Source organism: Pocillopora damicornis, chromosome 1 (genome assembly GCF_964200805.1).
Source record: "Pocillopora damicornis chromosome 1, jaPocDami1.2, whole genome shotgun sequence".
Lineage (NCBI taxonomy): Eukaryota > Metazoa > Cnidaria > Anthozoa > Scleractinia > Pocilloporidae > Pocillopora > Pocillopora damicornis.
In genome coordinates this window covers 38,306,110-38,314,981 of record NC_142670.1, presented here as the reverse complement: position 1 = coordinate 38,314,981, position 8,872 = coordinate 38,306,110, and the positions used below count along the sequence as shown (strand labels likewise).

Here is an 8,872-nt window from a genome sequence, read left to right as displayed (position 1 = left end):
ATTTTCCTTCAATAAAGTTAACATATTGAGCGAAGGTACCGAAGCACGTCTAATAATTACAAAAGAATCTATCGCTCGTTGCCTAGCAACGAGGTTTTGTTTGACCCCCAAACAATATGGCCGCTATAAACCGTGGAAGGATCTATTAAATTAGTAGTCACTACTAATTTAATTAGTGAGGGGACAGAAGTCAAGTTCGTCGAACGCATTCAAAATTATACAAGTTTAAATTTAAAGTCACGACATCGTACAAGGAATTTTAACCTAGAAAAATAAGTTCCATCAAAAAGGAAAGGAGAGGGATCAAAGAGCAGTTTCCCTAGACAATGCAAGAAGACAAAGGAAAGATGGTTGAAATCAAAATATATTTAGATCTTAAGATCACCAAGATGCATAGCAAAATAGTTGCAGGTTTCTACAGTTCACACTTACTGGTTTTCGTCCGATTGGCAAAGCTTTACCGCTGTAGGGTTTTTTTCTTCCATCGAAAACAGGCCTTTGTCCTCCAAAAACTTTGTGATATGTGTTTACCATCGCCTCGACAACATTTCGGTTCACGCGCCTTGGACACTTATCGGGAGATATACTAAGATCGTAATGATGTATGTCTCCTTTGGGAAGGCGAAGTTGAAAAAAATTTGTCCTGAGAGCGATCGTTTTTCCCACTGTTCCAAAGTCAAGTCTTTTTGGTGGAGCAAAATCTCCACCGATAAGATTAGCTGTAAACGTAAATGTAAGTAACAACAAGAAAAAAATTTAAAAATACACACAAAATATTGCTGCCGATTTCACAAAATAAAACCAAAGAAACCAGGGTTATTCGATGCCATTTCTGATCTCACATAAATTTCTCCAGAGGAATATCTTGAACCTTTGCTTCTGGCCTCCAGGCTCATCTGCTCAAAGCAAACCCCGCAAAAAGTTTTATTTAAAACTGTTGTTTATCTGTTTTATTTTCACCTCGCTTTCTGGTTGGTTGATCGGGACAATAGATTAAGGCGAGGTGTCGCTGTGGGGATGGAATAAGTACTGTACATTAATCTGCCGTGCCACTCATGGTAGAGAGAAAATTAACCTCATACCCAAGTCTTCGGCAGCCATGTCCAGTTTGGTCATCAAGATTATGGCTAAAGAGTAGCGAATTGCAGGTAGAAAACGCACGTTTTCAGCGAAATGCGCTTAGAGTTTGGTATTGAGGCATCTCCCAGGGTCCAATGATCTTAGATCGTAAACTATGACTGAGAAAAATGCCGATCGGGAGGATTTTAGGGGCGCAAACCAACTCCGCGTTAACAACGGTCGAAATCGGAGTGTGCAGCCTTCTCTTCGTCTTATATCAGGAATAACGTTAACGGTGATGGCAAAACGAGCTTGAAACAGCAGAGATCGCCAGAAACTACAACGGACACACAAGATGTTGGTAAGTTCTATTGATTTTACGTGTAGAATGTTCATATTTCGAAATATGTGTCGTTTTAAATCGACCTTATTTCGTTCTCGATACCATTCCTTATAACTTGTCTAAATTCTCAACGGCTTCTCTCATAACGTAACATCGAGTCAGACAACGCATGACGCTTTCACGAGTTAATCGTTTGCTTTTTCTCGAGACGTGAGCTTGGTCCGCCTGTGTCAAAACTTTTCTGAAAACTTCACCAAAGAAACTGCTTCATGACGACTATCAGAAGATCATACGTTCGAAACAAAAGACATGGCAATCTCGAGTCCAGGGTGAAGATTTTCGAGTGTCCTGTTGTGTCTCACAGAAAAATCTATGTTACAAATACATCCCAAGAACACTAGAATGCTTCCACATTAAGCCGGGGACTTAAGTCGTGAAGAATTTGTTAAGAATTCAACGATAACATGGATGGGAAAAGTCACATGCACAAATATAGATAGTCAATTGAAGAATTAAAACAACGAAGATCGTAATTAAACAAGCAAAAAATTTCAGACGCAGCTAGGAAAGAGGCCAAAGAGGGAAGAACGTATGAATGTAACGTTGGACTAAACTTGAATTTGTCCGAGACATCGGGAGAAGTCAACATAACATTGTCAAATACCGAACTTTGTGCTGTTCACTTTAAAAGGCAGAACAAGAAAAATATACAAATGTAATACCAAAATTCACACAGCGACCATCTATCAGAGAGGAAAGTTCGACGATTACAAATTCTACAGTTTTCTTTTATTTGACACAGAAACAAATTTGACTGGGAGAAACTGCAGAATACCCTGCCACTCATTTACATGTCATTGAATAAGAATAACATTTAGTTCATAAATGCTCATGATGTTCTCATCAACAGCAAACACTCCACCTTGGAAAACGGTGGAGGTCAGTATTCAAAGGCGAACCAAAGCTTGTTATACAAGCACCTCTTTCCAGAAAGCTTTGATGCTCATGATGCCCTGGGTGATGTTATAACCCTCTGAAGAATCTTTTTCTCTAATAAACTTGTCTTGTCTGTTGAATGGTTAGTAAACAAAAGTTTGTTAATGTCTGTTGAGGATGCTGTTGAGGATATAAACTATCTTGACAGTTTCTATCACTGACTCGTGTCCTTTTGTAGCAAACTTTACAATTGTAGTGGTTGGAAAGTCTTTGGATGCTTAGATACTGAACTTGGCAAAATTCTATTCCATTACGTATTGTTTTGTGACAAAGAAAATAGGGATATTTGGAGTGAGATTTATTTCTTTTTCTTCAGTAAAATTTCAAGATTTGCTGGGCCATGAAACATATTTGTGTCTTTGCTAGTGCCTGTTAATAAAAAATTCATAGGACCAAATTTGAGATGGAGGAAGAAAACACAAAAAAGCAAAAAGCAAGAAGACTATGTTGGTAACCCCTAATTTTTTGGCTTTTAATTGATCAGCAGGACAATTTTCACAAATAGTGAAATTTTTGGGAGATTTCACTGTAGAAAATTGAAAAAAATCAAAGGCAAAGCCAAATTATTGCTGGCGAACACCTCCCTTCATGGAGCCTTAGCTTAGTGATGAAAATCATTTTCTCTGTATTTACTACAGCAAACTATATTCCCAACCTTGCTCCTCACCTTTTGATGGCTTTTAATGAGCTAGAAAAGCAAAAATGTTAAAATGTTCAAAAAAACGATATACTGATGAGTGCGCTAACATTGAGCAAAAATTCTATGGAGCCTCCTTTAAGCCTACAGACTAGAAGGCCTCATGAAATGAACTCTTTCAATTTGTCCTGGCATTGTACAGCAGGATAAAGCTACCTGTTCCTGTAAGTTTCCCATCAAAAGCGTTTTGTAATGTGATTTAGTCACCCCTCATTGATGGGTTATCTTTTGCAAAGGAGATTGTATGAGAAGTGATAAAAGGCCAATGCTAAAAAGTTCAGCTTTAGAAACTTGTTACACTGGCCGATTCACATTATCAACTCAGTTGATAAAACCAGATTATCTTCATTTGAAAAAAAAAATTTGGACTGCAACACATGAGTAAACATTGTATAGGAGAAGTATAACTACATGACTTTATTAGAAATGCTTAATTGTTAATTAAGCAATTGGTAATTGGCAACTAAATCTATCTTCAAACAAGGGTGGCCATGGATAACAAAAAAATGGGAAAATATTCATGTTTATACCAGCATGTTTATGGTACGTCACTTGGTCATCAAATATATTTCAGCCAACACCAGACTGCTTTCAACATTTTAATCCTCAAATCTCCTGTTGGTGTTAAGGAATTGTTTTTCCTTTTTTTGTGTGACTCACAGGCTGAGCTTGATGTTAAACTCCCAGGTTAAGATGGAGGAAGAGACAGGGTTTTCAAGGTTAGCATTTGCTTTGATATACGTCACATACAAGACATAGTGTACAATAATTAAATAATGATAATAATTATAACACCTTGGTGATGGTCACATTTTGAATGCAATCACTCTTTTGCATTGAATAGATGATAAACAATCAGTTTAGAAATAAACTTTAGGTACAGGGTAGTCTGCAATTTTTAACTGTTACTCAAGATGTCATACTATCTGCAGATCTTTATATAATTGAGACAGTTTTTGTTGCATTTGCACTGAAAGGATCACTACTGAAAATGCACCATTTGTAATTGTAGATGTACTCATACTAATGGATAAAAATATTTTAATGCTTATTCTTATTTTACCCACAAGGTTAAAATTCAGTTTGCTGAGCACTTCAGTCTTTAGGAACTTAACAACTTTTTGAGTGGAAAACAAAATGGCAAAATACCTCAGAATGCAGTACAGGCATTGGACATTGTGGTGCGACAGATGTCATCAATATATTACACCCCTGTTGGAAGATCATTCTTTGCATTTGATGGTCAAGGAAGACTCCTGGGAGAGGGGTGTGAGGTGAAGTTTGGTTTTTATTCAAGTATTCACCATTCTGAGTGGAAGGTTATGCTGGTAAACATTGATGGTGAGTTGCTGCAGTTTGTAAAATCTCATATAATTTTTATGTTCTTACCATTGCTTTGAAAAAATTTGAGGAATATATGAAATGTTGTCTACTCAGTAATGTTCAAGTCTCACAAAATTCATTTTCAAGAGTTTACTGTAATTCTGGAAATGAGCTACTGTTTCCTTTTGAAATTGAGCTTCCCAGTGTTCCTGATCATGAGCCCATTAACCCTTTACACCCTATCATCAGTATGTATCTTCTCCACACTGTTTTCTAAACATTTCCTGCCGAGCTGACAAAGAGAATTTGTTTAACAGTCAAGAACTTTTTTAGTTGGTGATCATTTCCTTTATTCCTGTGACCTTAATGTTTGTCATTCGGGGGGGGGGGGTGATACTTCAAAGAGAGATTAGATGCTAGTCACTGTTAGTTGTCAAATGGTTAAAGAACTGTCCAATGTTTACATAATATTCTCAGTAAGTTTCTGTACCTTTAGTCTCTGCAAAAGGATTTTACAAGGAGCAAACTGTTGTTCCTGATTTCTTGTGTGAAATGTTAGATGTAAAACCCCATAATCTTGAAGACAGCAGATTTGAACCTGACAGACGGAAGCTTGAGAATTAGCCATACACGGTGAGTTGCTATGTTCTCTGTTCTCTAACCATTCTTATTATAAATATTTGTGTACAGGTCTGTTCATTGTAGTGGTTTGTGAATTGTGGAGGGTTTACACTAAGCTGAATAGTGGAAAGTCCAGGCCTGCAACTGATCATGGCTATTCTTCCCGAGAGAGACAAACAAATCTATCCAGAGATAAAACGTGTCGGGGACAACGTCATTGGAATTCCAACGCAGTGTGTTCAGTCAAAACACGTACACCGTACCAACCCCCAGGTTTGCGCCAACATCGCGTTGAAGATTAACTCCAAACTTGGTGGAATTAATCATGTTATAGATCCAGGTAAAAAGTCGCCTGTTTTCGAGAACCTGTTATTATCTTTGGCACCGACCTCACCCACCCCTCCCTGAATGAAAATGGAATTCCTTCCATTGCTGCGGTTGCAGCAAGTATGGACGTTAATGCCACTAAGTACTGTGCACGAGTGCGAGCACAGAACCACAGGAATGGTAAAGATGCGCAAGAAATAATTAATGACTAAGCAGAAATTGTGAAAGAGCTTTTAATTGAGTTTTACAGAGCCAGATCATCTTCTACCGGGACGGAGTCAGTGAGGGTCAGTTTGACCAAGTTCTTGCTCATGAGGTGCGGGCTGTGCAACAGGCCTGTATTATGCTTGAAAAAGATTATCGCCTGAGAATCACTTTTGTTGTGGTTCAGAAGCGCCATCATACGAGATTGTTTTGTGAAAACCAACGAGATGAAGTTAGCAAAGCAAGGAATGTTCCTCCTGGTACAACAGTGGACAGCGGTATCACACATCCGTATGAATTCGACTTTTTTTTGTGCAGTCATTATGGAATCCAGATACATCAGCTTTAACATGACATGTCGAGTTTTTACTCTGAGAATGGTGATTGGGAGCTTGATTATTCTTTGTCAATCAAACCCTTACCTTTCCTTGGTTACAATGTAGCTGTGCTATCTACAATTACCCACCAACTGCTCAAATAGCTAGGGCATTTTTTGTCTCTTTGTGTCTAGTCTTCTACCCATCTTTGAACGTGTGAAAGAGCACCATCCTCTCCACACATTTCATAAATATAAGTACAACTCTGACATGAATCACAAGAGGTTTGCTGAAATCGTGGACTAGTATAGGATGATTTGCATACGGGTTGTCAAATTCAAAAAGTCTCGAAGGCATTCAGGTTTCCAAATAATCACGTTCCCAAGTCTCTAACGGAAAAATCTTTATCCATATGGATAGCATTATTATTCCTCCTGTAACCTTATCGATAAAAAGAGGAAAATTGTATGCATATATTTCTTCTCCACGAACTAAAAATTTTAAAACATGGCTTTAGGACAGCGGTGTAAACTTTCTGGAACAACAACCTACACAGTAACCTAAGCAAGACAAAATCATAATTAAGTTGATTCAAGCTATTACTTGGTTTTTATTTTGAAATTAGTGAAACACCAATTTTGTGATCAGGTTGAGCTCGTATCGATTTAAGATTATTTGTTTTGTTTTAAGACGTTTAAAGGCATGCAGGAGACGTAGTTCCCTTTGTTTAAACAGTCATTTATTTCTTTTTTTTTCGATCAAGTTTACTCTGATTTTACCCCGGCTTATAGGGAACAAGCCGACCTACACACTATCACGTGTTATATGACGATAACTCATTCACAGCAGACGGCCTTCAGCAGCTCACATACCAGCTATGTCACGTGTACGCACGGTGCACACGCAGTGTTTCTATGCCAGCCCCCGCCTATTATGCCCACTTGGTGGCTTTCAGAGCCAGACACCACGTGACCGGAAATGGAAGGTTAGTGTTCACAGACTTGATGACCCTTGTATTTTTATTGAAATTTGTGTTCAAGTTATTACTTTGTCTCTTTGTCTTACTTTGGACTTTCAGTTGCTTAAAGAACGTTTGTAACTTTTTAGCACCGCTAGTCCTTACTAAACATGATTCATCTTCCGAGCCAGTTTACTTGTAAAGTTTTATTAAAAGTAGAATCTTCTTGTTTCAGTATCGACCTGGTGAAATCTGCAAAAGCCATCGAAGTCAACGTGAAGATGAAAGGAGCCATGTACTTTACTTAGCTGTTCAGCGGGAGTGTGATGTGCACATGCGCAATTTAACGTATTGGCAATGACGAACACAACGAAAGATGGAAACTGTTTTGTTGTGTTATAGTTGTTATAAATTAATACTGACTCCCAGTGATCAAAGTTTCACTTCTCCTTACGATTCATGTATGTTGTCTTACAAACAGTTTAGGAGATTAGACATGCTTATTAGCCGGAGTGTTTTCTGATATAACACCATATTATCCAGTCTCAATCAGAGGGAATTGTATGTCCGTCAGAGGAGAGAATTTCCGCTTGGATCTGGGAATTAAATGGTCCAACCAGAATTAGCAAACAAGACGATTATTGCCAGGAAGACGTTATTTAAATAACTGCTCGTGTTCTCCTTATTTTGTTAAAAATAAAAAGGGTTGGGCTGCTTAGAGGTATCACGCTTGATTTGATCAAAATTTTATTGAAAAAATGAAGTAAACTAGATTCAGTTCAATTGTTAATATTATCAAAACAGTTTGTATAAGAAAAATGTAAATGGAAGAGACACTGCCTCCTCATAAATGTTACACGTTGTGATAGAAAAGAATAAATGTATTAATATGGTTGTTTGACATGGTTTGATATTACTCTGGGCCCAGTTGTTCGAAGGCCGATTAGCGCTAACCCAGGGTTAAATTTTAATCTATGTTTCTTTATTCCTTTACTCAAAAGCCTTTTTGGGAAAATTTTCAGTGTACTTTTTAAAGCATCAAGTAGTCATACTCTAAACAAAAAGAATTCGATTGAATTTTCTTGTGAAGCTTCTAGATCTGAAATTGGATTTCACACTAACCCTGGGTTATCTTAACCCAGCTTTAAACAACCCGGCCCTGGTTTTTAAGATTTAATGAATGTAACGGAGAAGTTACAATTCATAGACCCAACGTTTCGACACACCTGTCTTCATCAGGGGTGATCTAACGTTACAACAAGAGGTCCTTTTATACGCTCTCTGATTAGCTGCCCTTTTTTCTGACGAGGTGTAAATAGGCGTCAGGAAGTAAGCCGCCATCATCACGATTTAAAGGAGCGTGGGCGGAGTTGATATGCCAGGCTTCTAAATAAAGGCGCTAGTGGTAATATCGATTAGTGGTGATAATTTTAGACTTATCCCACCCAATTGTATGGTTGATTAGGCATGTGTGCTCCGAATTTGAATTTTCTTTTTTGCTAAAAAAGACCGCTTTTTGATGCTCTTTCAAACGTGTACCAAACTGACGTTTGGTCTGTCCGATATACTCGTTATCACAGTCATTGCAGGGAATAGAATAAATAGCGTCGGTTTGTTGTTCTTTCGTGACAGGATCCTTAGGTTTGGCAAAAATATGCCCCAAAGTCTGAAAAGGTTTTTGAGCCACTTTAACGTTGTAGCCATTCAAAATTCTCTTGATGGGTTCCGTAACACCCTGAATGTAGGGAATAACAGCAAAACCAGTCGCTGGTTCCCTCTCATCAGGAGTGCTACTAGTTGTAACTGGTTTTCGGCAGTTACGGAGCGAGAAAAGTTTCCCATTTCTGCCCGCAGTTTGTGGCTTTCTTGATTTTTGTACCGTTCGTAGGTTAAGTTCTTTTGTTTTGCAGTTCTAACTAAAGTTAACTTAGTAAAGATTTGATGAGTTGCCAGTGGTATTGATATTTAAACATCTATCTTTTTCGTGAAGAGCTCAATGAGTAAAGGTCTGAAATTCCAAAGGCGTA

General features: G+C 38.0%; 2 long non-coding RNA genes and 2 pseudogenes across 4 annotated transcripts in view; 2 read left to right on the top strand and 2 right to left on the bottom strand.

Moving 5' to 3' along the window:
• The window catches only part of LOC149053714 (uncharacterized), a 1,288-nt gene extending 1,218 nt beyond the window's left edge, over window positions 1-70 (bottom strand). Inside the window, exon 1 of the long non-coding RNA XR_016188222.1 lies at window positions 1-70. This exon is cut by the window's left edge and continues 53 nt beyond it. This is a non-coding gene — a long non-coding RNA (uncharacterized LOC149053714).
• LOC149053705 (protein argonaute-2-like) overlaps window positions 1-8,872 on the bottom strand; it is an 82,362-nt pseudogene that overhangs the window by 12,405 nt on the left and 61,085 nt on the right. The gene's annotated exons all lie outside the window — the stretch shown is intronic.
• LOC149053713 (uncharacterized) lies at window positions 1,047-4,436 on the top strand. The gene is made up of 4 exons (XR_016188217.1): window positions 1,047-1,148; window positions 1,341-1,420; window positions 3,758-3,814; window positions 4,166-4,436. It is a non-coding gene; the product is annotated as an uncharacterized LOC149053713 (long non-coding RNA).
• On the top strand, window positions 4,513-7,749 carry LOC149053712 (protein argonaute-2-like; annotated as a pseudogene). Its single transcript, XR_016186508.1, has 4 exons — window positions 4,513-4,531; window positions 5,164-5,902; window positions 6,677-6,872; window positions 7,081-7,749. The product of XR_016186508.1 is annotated as a protein argonaute-2-like (transcript).